The sequence below is a fragment of the Pteropus vampyrus genome, unplaced genomic scaffold (genome assembly GCF_000151845.1).
Source record: "Pteropus vampyrus isolate Shadow unplaced genomic scaffold, Pvam_2.0 Scaffold1, whole genome shotgun sequence".
Classification (NCBI taxonomy): Eukaryota; Metazoa; Chordata; class Mammalia; order Chiroptera; family Pteropodidae; genus Pteropus; species Pteropus vampyrus.
The window spans coordinates 14823068-14836316 of record NW_011888782.1 but is presented as its reverse complement, the minus strand read 5'-3'; the positions used below and the strand labels follow the sequence as shown (position 1 = coordinate 14836316).

At 35.9% G+C, this 13249-nt stretch overlaps 1 protein-coding gene and 1 pseudogene across 17 annotated transcripts in view; one reads left to right on the top strand and one right to left on the bottom strand.

The window, feature by feature from the left end:
• RBMS3 (RNA binding motif single stranded interacting protein 3) overlaps positions 1 to 13249 on the bottom strand; it is a 653502-nt gene that overhangs the window by 22852 nt on the left and 617401 nt on the right. The gene's annotated exons all lie outside the window — the stretch shown is intronic.
• On the top strand, positions 11023 to 11142 carry LOC111736971 (annotated as a pseudogene).

Sequence of the window (13249 nt, the reverse complement as noted above, 5' to 3'; positions counted from 1 at the left end):
TTAACTCAGACACTTCTAGAAAGAGAATATCTAAAAATCAAATGGCCAGTATATATATATATATGTGAATACATAACCTCAATCATTGGTCATCAGGAAAATATAAGTTTAAGTTATGATGATGTAACACTACACTCCTACCAGGATGGCAAAAATGAAAAAGACTGACAACACCAAGTGTTGGAGAGGATGCAGACAATGAGAACTCTCAGACACTGCTAGAAGAGTATAAATTTGTGTACCCACTCTTAAAACTGTATTGCAGTGCCAAAGAAACAGAACATTTACAGAAACTATCACTATGCAATCCCAAATATGTGTGAAATATTTATAGCAGCATTATTTATAATCATTCCAAGCTAGAAATAACCTAAATGTCCATCAACAGCAGAATTAATAAGTTGTAATATAATTATGTCATAAAAAATATAAATAGTAAAAAAACCCTTTGTTCTACAAATATGAATCTTACAGATATAATGTTAGATTTTCTTTAAAAGCTGACACAAAAGTCCTCACACTGTATGATTTCATTTACTTAAATTTTAAAAACAATCAAAACAAATCTATGATATAGATGTCAAGGTTCTGGGTAATTTTGTGGAGATAATAAAAAGGCAGGGACACAAGAGAGGACACAATAGGATCTTCTACGTCTTGATCAAAGTGGGAGATACATGAGTGTTTACATTCTGTAAAATTTATTAAGCTGTAAAATTATGAATTGTGCACTCTTCTGTACATGTTATACTTCTATAAAATAGTTTACAAAAAGACCAACAGAGAAAAGGAAAGGTTGACCAGAGATGACAGCAGTGACAACTCTGTCTTTAAACAGGAATAGACTGAATGGATTCAGGTGCGAGAAGACTAGGTAGTTTGTAAGTTACCTAAGTTCTCTTCTCATTGTTTCTATTTTTGAAGCAAGATGTGAGGTGAAAATGAGAGGTGGTGGGTATTGGAAAGGTATGAAATAGTTGTCATGGAGAGTGAGAGTGAACAGACCGGGGTTATATAGTAAGATTTCTAGGCTGTACTATGTCTATTTAAGTCATGTGGTCACAAAATCAATGTTAAGCTCATCAGCATCGGCGGTTCTGGTTTTACTCTAGCCATATTCAGCTGTTCAAAGAAATGGAATAGACTGAAAATTGAATGCAAGAGGATCAAAGTTTACCTGGAAAATATGATGGTGGGAAAGTGAGCCAAGGGAGGTGAGAGCACATGAAAGAAAATGATTACCATGTTCTACTATGAAATCTAAGCTAGGCATAGATGTGGGTAAATAAAGGGAAAACTGATACTGCCAAAGTGGTAAGCAGTAAGCAGGCAGGTTTAATAGTGTCGAAGAATGACTGCAATAAGGGTCATTAAAAAAGTGTATAGAAGGAAAGAGGTGGTCATCAGAGACTATAGTAGGTCTGAAATTGAGCTAGTGTTTAAAACTGAGATTTGGAGTTGGTACAGTGGTTTCTAATTACAAATTCTAGGATAGGGTAGAGAAAAGATCACCAGAAGTGAAGAACTCAGAAACTGGGAGGCCAAGGTGCTTTACTGTAAAATTTCAATAATGGTTATATATTCTAAATTGACTTATAACAATATTCAATTGAATTTTATGGAGCCCCAATTATATGCCAAGCATTAGGTAAGCATATACTATACTATGAAAGCTTGGATTGTTAATTAGGATCTGATATAGACCAGAAGAAACACATTTATAGACTCCTTGTTTCTTAACATTCTCTATTATTTTTGCATATTAATATGGTTTTTAATGCTAAAGAATTAAGTCTCTACAAAATGGTAACTTCTTTAAATGAGAGAAGCTGTCCACGTCAAATTGACATTTATTTAAATCAGTATCTAAATTTGAAAGCATAAAGAAGAAATCACTTTAACAAATGACCCGACTGACCTATTACTTGAATAGTTCTTTCAGAAAGTTATATGAACAAACCACCCAACAATTAATGTCCTCAGCCTCTTTAGGCTCATTTAATCTTTTCTTTAGGAGACCAGGCTTGCTTCTTTATTTTGGAAATGAAAGAACTGAGGGACTTTGTAAAAAAGATAGACGAATGAGCTAAGAAGTTCTCAAAGCCTGGAAGCTTTGTTGCTTTCTTTTTAAGTCTATGACCAAAGCATTAAATTGGGCCAGGTAAAGACTCTTCAGCCAAAGTGGAAGGGAACCCATCCAGGCTGCCACCCACAGCAAATTCCACACAAAACATTCCTCTCAACTATGTCAGGCTCACACTCCCTGAACACCAGCTATCTCAGTGGATTGGGGTGGACATAAAACCCAACAAAATGAAATGTTGAGGGTGCTCTTAAAATGTCCTTTGAAAGAGTTTAGTCCTACAAGAGTCATCAAATTTTTTTATTTAATGTTTTTTTTTTCAGTCAAAAGACTTCACCTACTCAACTAGTTAGAATATTAATATTAGAGATTGATCCAAGATGGGTGGGGAGCAAATGACGGTGAGTAGGGAGGAAGAAGGGAGAAGGAAGAAAGATGGAATTACATTCTGAATAAGGAAGAAAGAATGAATAGAAAGCAATGACAAACGAAAATGCAAAAAGACAAATTGGAAAATGCAAAAAATAAAACATAAAGCTATTTCAGAAAAATACTTCTAAGAAATGTACATATTTATGGAAAAAAAGATTTAAATGATAGTACTCTATGTGAGTATATATAACTTTGGCATTACAAAAACATAATGAAGCAGTTTCTGCCAGGCTGCAAATATTATTCTTTCCTCCAACGATATAGATGAAGAATTCAAAGTAAAGAAAGATCTGAGGGCAAAAAGACAGAAAGGAGGACTGGAGGGAAATAGACTTTCTGGTGCCAGAGTCCAGATTCCACTCCTTCCCACAGAACTTTAGAATAGTTTGCTTGATGACAGCTGTCAAACAATGGAGGGACAAAGGATGTTATCTTGGGGTAAACTTCAATCCACTCCCATTGAGTTTTTGGAATCATTGTGAACTACATCATCTCATTTATGTTATGCTGTACCCAAATCTGCCTGCAGAGTGAAGAGTACACCGTTCAAAATTTCCTTTTTCTGTGCCTTTTTTTGTTTTCATTGTGTTCTAACTTCTTTATACCCACATACAACACATATCCAAAACTGTCTTTCAAACTAAGTCCAAATGACAAACTTCTGCATGAATGCTTGCTTTGGTCCTTGATTTGGTAGTGGTTACTTTCTCCAATGACACCATGGAAGGTCTTACAGGGACCATGTATGAGTCCTTATGGTTGGCACTGAATATACATTTATTGAATGAATAAATGAGTGAATGAATAAATGAATGAATGAATGATTAAGTACTCTGAATGAAAAACTCAAGCTATATAGTTCATAAGAGTTATATAGTCGTTCAGGAAAGAGCACAGAAATCCTGTTCTTCTGTTTTTATTTTCTTGCCTGTGATGATTAATTTTATGTGTCAACTTGACTGAGCTAAGGGATGCCCAGACAGGTAAAATGTTATTTCTGAATGTGTCTTTGAGGGTTTTCTCCAGAAGAAACTACCATGTAACTTGGTAGACTGAGTAAAGCAGATCGCCTTTACCAATGTAAATAGGCATCACCCAATCTACTGAGGACTTAAATCAAACAAAAAGTGAAAGAAGAGCGAATTCTCTCTTTCTCTTCTTAAGCTGAGACATCCATTTTCTCCTGCTCAGGGACGCCGAAGATCCTGGTTCTCAGGCCTTCAGACTCCAGGACATCAGAGTTCCCTGGTTCTTAGGAGACTGGGAGCTACGTCATTGACTGCTCTGGCTGTCAGGCCTTCAGACTCAGACTGAATTATATCGCTAGGCTCTCCTGGTTCTTCAGCTTGCAGACAGAAGACTATGGGACTTCATTATCATTGCATGAGCCAGTTTCTATAATAAATCTCTTATACGTATTTATCTATATACATCTTACTGATTCTGTTTCTCTGGAGAACACTGACTAATACAAAGCCTAATACTATAAATGAATTAGTAGACAAAATATGATTAGAGCGTGTCTTCAATGGTTTGGTGTTTCTTTGGAAGCACATTATGGCTGAAAATAAAGCTAATGACAATTATTATAGTGGGAAGAGATTTGAATTTCTTTGACTCAAAAAAATTCTTTGATAGAAAATGCCCGACATTTGTGGAGATCCTTGATTAGGGCCTTTAAATATTAGGAAACTTAACTTAGAAAGGTCATAGGCAGGTTCATTCGGGAATTCAAATTGCAAGGACCACTTCAGGCTTGGGTGACAACATTTTACCTGCATTAAGCAGGAATTTGGTATATAAAGAAAAAATCATTTTTGTAAGAAGAATATCAGAAACTCAGAGAGGATAGGTTAGTCGAGAAAGCAAGTTTCTTTCTTTCTTGCTTGCTTTTCTTTTCTTCCTTCCTTTTTTTTTTTTTTAAACAATTGCATAATTAGGGCTGGGCCAAAAGAAATAAAAATTAGAAGAGGAACTCGGAACCAGAAAATAAATTCCCCTATATCCTACATGTATTTGAGAAGAAACTGGATACAATTACAAAACAATTAAAAAAATAATAAACTAACTAAATGTAACAGGAATAAAAGGAGGCAAGATGCCAAATATAGGTCTTCCAACACAGGAAAATAATATTGTCATTGGGAAAGGCTATGGAGTGCTCTGTCAAGAAGTATTCTGAAGGTGAAGCTGAGGCTGAGGTCAATGGTAATGAAATAACATGATTTTGAGGAAGTGAAAGAGGTGAGCATTGGGTCAAGGTAAATAAGTAAGTCTAAGATAGAAAACTCATCTTTTGTTTTGTGAATAAAGAAAAGAAGGTGGGGCTGAATGTCAGCTCAATTAATTTGTAGGTTGGGGAGCAGGAAACAGAAGGGATTCATACCTGATACCCTTCATTTTCTCCGAGAAAATGGTAGCAAGTTCACTGGCCAAGAGTATTGCTGCAGTATTGTGAGCAGAAAGGTGAATGATGGAAATCTTTTCATTGAAATAGGTTGAAAGATGAGTATCTAGAATTATTTTATTAGAGAGTTAGAGAGAGATCTGACTCAGGATAAATAAAAGAATTTTAGGTATCATTATTATTATCGATGGTGGTAGTAAGGGTGCTGGCAAGAGAAAAGCTGAAGTGATGCATAATGTTTTGTAGGCTGGAGAAGGAAAGAAATGAAGTAGGGGGAGGTGATGGATCCTTTGGAAAAGGCGAGATGCGGGAATGAAATGCTGATAAAGTAGGTATGATGGTTTTAATATATCAGAGGGGGAGCAATTATAGTTAGGTCCCAAATGTGGTCTTTGAAGTAGCAGAAGATGAAGTAGCAAAAGGTGAAGGTCACTGGAATCAAGGAGGTTAAGGAATGTTGACACTATGGTATTAATGATGCAGGAGTCGGAGGCAAGAGGAAACTAATGACGAAATGCCAGTTTGAATGTATAGGTTGGCAAAGAAATAACAGATAATCTCAAAAAGAAGGGGAAGAAGGTGGCATCTTGGAGCATTGTCATTGTTAAAAGAGGAAGGAATTTGCACAGTCTAGAAGATTGGTAACATCTTCTAGCGCCATTGGGCACAGGAATAAGTGAAGTCTGCATTCAAGTGGGTGGTTGAGGAAGGACATGTTAGGACAAACCAGATTTTAGGTAAGACATGAGGAACAGAGAACTTTTCATGCACAGCATGAGAATGTAGAAAAATCTATATTTGGGTTTTAAAAAGTGCTTTCAGAGGAACGCAAAGGAAAAGATATGATGTGAGGTCAGTAGTAAATGATGATCCATTGGGCCAGAACTATGGAGTGTCTGGGACAAAGGGCTGTATGAAGTTAGAAGCTCCAGCAAGACCGAATTAGGAGGGTGATTAAAGATTTTCAAGTATCATTATTATTATTGACGGTGGTAGTGAGGGTGCTGGCAAGAGAAAAGCTGAAGTGATGCGCAATGTCTTGTAGGCTAGAGAAGGAAAGAAATGGAATAGGGGGAGGTGATGGATCCATTGGAAAAGGCGAGATGCGAGAACGAAATGTTGATAAAGTAGGTATGATGGTTTTAAGATTTCAAAGGAGAAGCTATTATGGTTAGGTCCCAAATGTGGTCTTTGAGGTGGGTGGCTGAAGTAGCAGAAGGTGAAGGTAAGAGACCTTTTAGCATTTGCTCTTGTCTGAGTTCCAGCCAGGCCAGGCGAGGCCTCAGATGGTTTCACAAGCCTGATATATAATTGCTTGTAAATAACGCTAAAACTATTATTGTTGGATCTGTAAACATTCTTTCTTCTTATTTTTCCCCATCTGCTCATTACTAGAGGCCATTTACTCTTGAGAGTTAAAAGAAAGACTATACATTTGAATTCAAGTTCAATGTAAACATAAGCAGATGTTCCTTCCCTCTATGGAGCTGTATCCAATTAATAAATCTGGAAAAATGCTCATTAGAAGCCAACTTTGGTGTTATTACTCTTGACTCACTAGTGCTTTCACAATTTCTTCATGGACAGGGAGAATGGACACCTAATGATAACTCTCCTGATTGTTGATATTGATCAGAAAAGCTTCTCTGAAAGATACGTAAACTTCCCATCCATAAAATAATCCAGCAGCATAACTGAACTTGTTTTCTTCTGATTTTGTTTCTTGATCTTTGTTTTTGTTGTTTTTGTTTTTGAGTATATTAATTATTATGCTTTGGAGCATAGTAACATATTAACTCAGTATTTTTGGTGATCTCTAATGCATAAATACCCTTATTTTGTAAATGCATTTTGTTTGTTTTATTTTCTGGCATCTAGATGCTTGACAATAAACTGATCTGAAGTTGACTCATGGTCTATCACATTTGTTTGAAGAACATTTAAAAACTAGTTTAACATTATGCTTTATATTTAGCAAATCAATGATAAAGATAATGATGTTCATGGTAAATAATCATGTATTCTGGAAAAAATAAGATTAAAAAATAAAAACCTCTTTTCGGGGGGAGGGTTGTTGATATACATTGCAAAATGATTTCCTGATTTGAGCACTGGTATAAGATTACACAATATCAGTGCACCCACCACAACCCCAAATCATTACCTGCTTAACAATGGGGATTTAGAAGTAGTTTTTAATTTAAGATTTTCAAGGCAATATGAAATAAAGTTAAGGTCTATAGGATGTAACATCAGCCAATAAAACTAGAAAAATATGTCTGCATTGAGTGGGTTAGCATAATGATTAAGAAAGATCTGGGTTTTTATCTATAAACCTTACTTTTCTTATCGTAAAATGGAGACAAACATTCATACTTTGAAGTTTTTCGAGAAATATTAGTGAAATAATGCATACAAAGTTCTTAGCATTGGGCTGGGTACATATTAAGAATCCAATAGATGAGAACTATTGTTATTATTGGTTTTATTTTTTTATTTGTATTAGTCTAATGATAAGACAAAAATTTCATTACCTGATCCTAGTTCGGCAGGATCAGAAATCAGCTTACACAAGAAATGTTCATTTATTTTCTCTTGGAATTAGATTGATAAGATATTTGGGGTGGACAGTAGGGCACTCAAGACATGGGTGGCAGTTAACCTCCATGAAGGAATAGTTATAAAGGGGGAAAATGGGAGAAGCTTGTGTTTCTGAGAAAGAAGAAAAGAAAGAAAACCTGGAGGAGTTTAGAGTGAAGGAGCGGGGAGACAGGTGCCCCCACCAACGTTGTGAGCCTGAGCATATGGAAGGGAAGGGCTGGTGAAATTCCACTGTGGGGAAGCAGCCAATGGACATTTAAAGCCCGGAGATGCATCCTTATATTCAATTGACATTGTTTAAATGTTCATTATGTTTCCACAACTGGACACAGTTCAAATCTATTAATGTTACTCCGGGAAAAATTTTTTGTGAAAAACTAGAAAGGGATAAATTTCACATCTGAATCAATACAATATAGGCTAATGAGAGCAGACAGAGGTGAATATAATGTCCTCACAAACTTAAATATATATTGAAGAAAGCTTGGGATTCCCCATAGAATTGAGGATTCCAGCCAATCTTATTTGGTTTCAAAATATTGGAGGAACAGTGACATTTGGTTGCATTCTTAAACGAAGAAAGTAAAATTGGATACAATCTACTCAAAGGGGCTGAAAAATGACCTAAAATCTTAATACTTCCTATCCACAGAAAAAGTAAGAAATAAAGGGGTTGATCCTTGAGAGAAGCATGTAAGATGTAGAACTAAAAGGAAATAAAACTAATGTATCTCAAATATAAATAACAAAAGGACCAGGAGCACATACTCTTCTTGGGTAGTGGTGTGGAGGAAGTAAGATAGCTAAAGTCAAACAGGAAGAAAAATCAACATGATATTACAGTGCTCTTAATTTTTATCTTCTAATTTTCCTTGGTGTGGTCTCCTCTAGTTCCTCTGCTCTTGACTTCTTTATCCTAGAAGACTTTAGTTCCTGTTAATGGCCTGGAGCCACTCTTTTACTAACTCGCAGGCGATATGGACACTGTTTTCCTAGAACATTAACTATAGATTTTTTTCTAGAGTTTTGGTTCTGTTTTGATCTTCCTTTGGACCAAAGGAATCGTATTTCCCATATATCTTTCAAAAATATTTATGAAAACACAACCATGTTTATGATGCTATGAGTTTTACAGTGGCAGATACAAATCAATCTCCTCCTTAATGAATTTCATGAACTCTTATAGAAAATAAAATATGTGAGTTTGAATTTCTTTGAACATATCCTTAATTCTTATCTAAAGGATATTTATAAAATGAGAAGATACATTTAAAAAGAGGGATCGAAGACTAAACTGTGACTCAAGGTCAAAAGTAAAAATCGGTCAATAGTTATAAATGTAGATTCTAGAGAGGAGGGTATGAAGAATAATAAGAGGGCAGGTGCAATGACTGTAGTTTTTCTTCCTCACTCAGTGTCCATTTCCTCTTCTCAATGGTAACCCATATTTCCTCTGGGAATTCTTATGTGCCTCTTTCCCAACCTTATAGTTTGAATGTAATTGACTCCACAGTTGGTATATCCTGATCCCTCATCTAGAAATGGATGGTATTAATCATAGCAGAGCCAATGAGGCTAGAGAATTTCTAAAAGGAAAATACTCTTTTCTTTTGTGGAGACTTCTAAAAATGTAAAAATGACCTTCTCTCTTCTCTTGCATGGTATAGTGTGAATATGTGAGGTCAGCACTGAGATAGCCACTCTGCTGCCATGACAGGGAGGGCCTGAGTTTTTCTGATGTGAGACTGTGAAATGTGTAGATGGCATGCAGCTAAAAGTGAAAAAAAGAAAACAGGTCTTTAGTGACATCATTTGAGCCAGCTCTTTTTATGGCTTTTCGGATAAATGAATCAATAAATTTATTTTTAAATTAAAATATTTGGAGTTGTGTTTAATGACTCTTTGTGGTTGGGGAGGTCATATGAATTTGAAAGGGGAAATGAGGCAAAAGAGAAAATGAGTTAAAAGAAACAACACCATGGGCTCTGACAGAACCAGCCAAAAACATAGTGGACCAGGGGTCATACAGGCATTTGATTCTCTCTTATCCTGTCAATAAAATTCAATGGCTAATGAGACCTTCTCTGACATCAACAGTTGGCTGTCCCTTTTTAATGTTTATCCAAATCCAATTTGCCTAATTACTTTAAATATTTTTCATTACTATTTACAGCAGCTCAAGAACTTTTCCTAATTAGGACACTCTAATTAGCAGAGTTTTTTGATATCTCTTAGGAAACTCATATGGAGAATGACTGCCATTATTCTTCATCTGCCTTACAACTAATGTGGAAACAGTCTGGACAGTGCCTGAGATTGCATCACTGGGCTTAAATGTTGACACAGTCACAAATCAGTATTTTACCATATAATCGGCTCTCAAGAAAGAGTTGGGAGAATCCTGAGAAGAGGACATGGGTTAGTTTTGATGAAGGAACAAAGAAACTAAAAGATTAAGAGTTGATTAGATAGTCCCAGAAGTATGAAGTTCTGAAATATAAAGTTTTTAGAAAAACCTAGGAAAAGAAAATGTGAAACAGAGTATGAGTGTAATAGAAATAAATATTAAATAATCCCAAACTATCACTTTATTTGTACTGACCCTGTACATGCCACTGAATACTAGATCTCATGTATCCTGGCACCATTTCTGCTACCACTCTCTTACTTAATTGGACTTTTGAATCTTTCCAGTGTTATTAACTGTTGGATTTCCCCAGATACTATTTATCTCTTTTGTCCTGTTAATTTTGGAGGCTGACCTTCCTAAACTAAATCTCATATAGTGTTTGCAATCCAAGTATCCTATTTCTATCAGACATTTTGCATAATTTCTGAACCCTTATGGTAAACTCAACAAGTTATTTTAAATATCAAATGGTACATGAGAGTGAAGCAAAATCTAGATATAACCAGGTCTTTAATAAGTATTGCTAGAAAAGATTTTGCAGTGGAATCCTTTTATTTAGTATCTTCCAAATGATATTCCATGGAAGAAGCGTTCCAATTTTTTTTAAGCAGGTATTCCACATACTAAGTCACTGCTGAGTAAACTTTTTAAAATTATGGAATAACCCAAACTAAAAAGATGTGTTTTTTTCCTTGGGGCTGAGGGTTCTTTTTTCTCCTTTTCCTCCTTCCTTTTTTACATTCACTATTGTTTTTCCCTGCAGGACTTCTCAGTCTTTAATCTGCAAATATTTACTGTAAATTGGTAAGAATCTATAAGGAGAAAAATACAATTGGCTATATTTCTCAAATTGGTAGACTTTAAAACTTCTTTTATTTTATATTTTTTATTATAACATTGACATCTCATGAGACCAAGGAGCATTCTCTAGGATCTAGGGTCAAACTTGGCTTTACTGGAATCACCCAGGATGTTTTAACAAAATATTGGGTTCTACCTACAGATAACCTGATTTAATTGGCCTGGAGTGTGGCCTGGATATTGGGATATTTAATCCATCCTGTGATTCTAATATGTTGCAAAACTTTAGTCTACGGTCATGCCACCCTGAACAAGTCCGATCCTGTCTGATTTTGGAAGATAAGCAGGGTTGGGCCTGGTTAGTACTTGGATGGGAGACCATCTAAAAAAGATCAGGTGGTGTAGGCGTAAAAAATAAGGGATTGTAAGCTGACAAGGTCCTTGCAATCTGTGAGGTCAACCAAGAGTTGCCTTGCCAAACAAACAAACAAACAAACAAAACTTTAGATCTGCTATCCTAGGGGTTGTTTTGGAAATGATGCTTAAATATGTTCCTCAAGGAATCTATATTTCATATAAATGGTGAAAAGGTTAATCAAATTTAAGACATTATTCATCTTGAGTACTCTGAATTTCTCATTCTTCCCTGGAGTTATATCTTCCATTAAGAACAGAGAAGTAAGTCAGAACTAACAATATATTCCAAAGGAATTGAAATCAGTTGTGAAGGGCATAGGCGATAAGTAAATATATGCACAATAAAATTTCTTCCCAATTCTACTACACAAGAGTCTTTCTATAGGCACTTTCTATAGCCAAAAGAGGGGAGGAGGGAGAGGAGGAGAGAAAAGTACAACTGTTCTCATTAGTGATGAGTCACAGTGAGTCTATAGACATGAAGGTCAAACTGACTGAAACTGGGGACTCAGTCGAAAGCTCTGTTTCTAGCTTTATATATTTTAGAAATACACACAGTGAATAATCAGGATTAGATGCTGCCAGTCACAAAAAGAGCCTTAATAGCGAAGTATAGTGTAATCCTCTTAGCTATGTTTAATGCCAGTGGAAAATAAAAAGGAATAATTTAGTCAGTGTCCTAAATACTAGAGGAATTCAAAGGAATTTGCTAGGGAGGAAGGCAGATGCTTGTTGACATGGCGTGATCACGTCTTTGTATCTATATCTCTCTATATTCCTAGCATATGAGTCTTGGCCCTTTTGAAAATAGAACTTTAACTTGTGACATTAGTAAGACCTCCCTGAAGTAACCATGTAAAAAGACCGGAAGCACCTATAAATTACTGCAGTTACGTTTGTAAATAATTTTGGTTCCCTCTTCTCCAGATCAAGAGAGAACACTGAGCTCTCATTCTGGGGTTTAGTCTATGTAACACTAAATGTATTTCTTGGTAACTAACCATGCCATAGTGGATACAGATATTATGCCAATGTGCCGATTCATTCAATTTCATTTTCTTGGGAGTTCCTAAATATATCACTATAGGCCATGAATCTTGATAGTTTTTAGTGTGCTGCATACATTCAAATAGGGACCCTGTATATTTATATTCCAACCTAAGAAAAATTCTGTTGGTCTTTAAAAACATATCATGCAGGAGAAAGGAAATCGTACAACTACATATGATAGAATTGTGGAAGGAAGGAGAGAGTTTAAATAGTAGATGACAATTAACATTCTACTTTTATTCTAACATCTATTTTAATTCATTTTATTGTTTTAATTAGTTTCTCCTTCCCCCCTTTGCACACATGCCTGTGATTGGCTGATTAGCTTAGAGTAGTCGTTATCAAACTTGACTATGCATGAGAATTGCCTGGAGGGTTTGTTAAAGAAGGTATTGCTTGAGAATTACCTGGAGGGCTTGTTAAAGAAGGTATACTTGATTCAGTGTGTCTGGTGTCGGGTCTGAGAGTTGCATTTCTGACAAGTTCTCAGGAGATGCTGATCCTGCTCCTCTAGGACATTTTAAGAACTAATGACTTAGAGAATTGAAAAATTTAATACTTGGAGTTCTAGTAAGTGAGTAGAACTGAGTATCTATTATGATCCTTCTAACATATCATCTAATCTCATGGTATATCTCTATTAGGTATTATCATTATCTTCACTTATGGATGAAAAGGCAACTCCAGAGAGTCCGCACAGAGAGTATATGAAAGAGCTAGGATTTAAATGCTCATCTTCTCAAAGCTTGGATTCTTTCTACTGTGTGCCGCTTACCCAGCGTTGGTAAGGGGTGAGACACATCTGTTGACAGAAGCCTCCCATGGAGCAGAAGGGCAAAAGCTCGCTTGATCTTGATTTTCAGTATGAATACAGACCGTGAAAGTGGAGCCTCGCGATCCTTCTGACCTTTTGGGTTTTAAGCAGGAGGTGTCAGAAAAGTTACCAAAGGGATAACTGACTTGTGGCAGTCAAGCGATCATAGCGACGTCGCTTTTTGATCCTTCGATGTCGGCTCTTCCTATCATTGTGAAGCAGAATTCACCAAGC